The 548-nt window shown below is 42.7% G+C and overlaps 1 pseudogene; it reads right to left on the bottom strand.

Moving 5' to 3' along the window:
- Positions 1–29: 29 nt before the first annotated feature.
- LOC128251463 (5S ribosomal RNA) lies at positions 30–148 on the bottom strand (annotated as a pseudogene).
- Between the last annotated feature and the right edge of the window lie 400 nt (positions 149–548).

Raw genomic sequence — 548 nt, 5'->3', positions numbered from 1 at the left:
AGTAGTAACATTAAACAAAAAGTGTGCGATGCTTACAGCACCTAGGTTTCACAAGCAGTCACCCATCTAAGTACTCACTAGGCTCGACGTTTATTAGCTTCGGTGATCGGACGAGAACCGGTGCTCTCAGCGTGATATGGACATAAGCGATTATCAACCTGTCTTTTAGTACCTTTATTCTAATAAACGACTAAATGCAAGCAGCTTTTAACATTTTACAATTTATACTCACTTTTGTCACAATTTTCAAATCTTTACTCTACTTTTCTTCTACCAGTTCAGTAGTGCATCGACTGATCCAACTTTGTTTCTTTCTTTTATTCTAACTCCCAAATACACCACTAGCCACCAGTGGCCCGGGAACAAAATTTGCTTAGGGGCTGGAAACTCAGTTCCAAAATTTGGCACTACTGGAGACGTGTGGATCTAAGTTCTGGGAGTGTGCATGTCACAAAGTTGCGCATGCGCCTGCGTTCGTCGTAAGCTGTCGAATTTAGCACTCAGGTAAAAAACGAGACGCGCGCTACTTGCTGTAAATGGAGGGTGGG

The sequence above is a fragment of the Octopus bimaculoides genome, unplaced genomic scaffold, assembly GCF_001194135.2.
Source record: "Octopus bimaculoides isolate UCB-OBI-ISO-001 unplaced genomic scaffold, ASM119413v2 Scaffold_172004, whole genome shotgun sequence".
In the NCBI taxonomy this organism is placed as follows: domain Eukaryota; kingdom Metazoa; phylum Mollusca; class Cephalopoda; order Octopoda; family Octopodidae; genus Octopus; species Octopus bimaculoides.
This window is presented reverse-complemented; position numbering and strand designations above follow the sequence as displayed.